The following is a 343-nucleotide window of genomic DNA, read 5'->3' as shown; positions in this document are numbered from 1 at the left end:
AAAAAAAAAAAAAAAAAAAGTACACCAAACAATTTTCCAAAGAGATTGGGCCATTTTATATTCCCAGTAGCCCTGTACGAGAGTTTTAGTTGTGCTACATCCTTGTCAGCCCATGGAATTATCAGTCTTTTCATTAGCCATTAGAGTGAGGGTGAGAAATCAGGTCTTTCCTATCCCAAAGTCTATGCAGCATCATAAAACACTCAATCTAGCTGGGCATGGTGGCTCATGCCCGTAATCCCAGTACTTTGCAAGGCTAAAGGGAGTGGATCACCTGAGGTCAGGAGTTTGAGACCAGCCTGGCCAACATGGTGAAGCCCTGTCTCTACTAAAAATACAAAAA

The sequence above is a fragment of the Colobus angolensis genome, unplaced genomic scaffold (genome assembly GCF_000951035.1).
Source record: "Colobus angolensis palliatus isolate OR3802 unplaced genomic scaffold, Cang.pa_1.0 Scaffold12, whole genome shotgun sequence".
NCBI lineage: Eukaryota > Metazoa > Chordata > Mammalia > Primates > Cercopithecidae > Colobus > Colobus angolensis.
Note: the sequence above shows the minus strand (reverse complement) of the source record.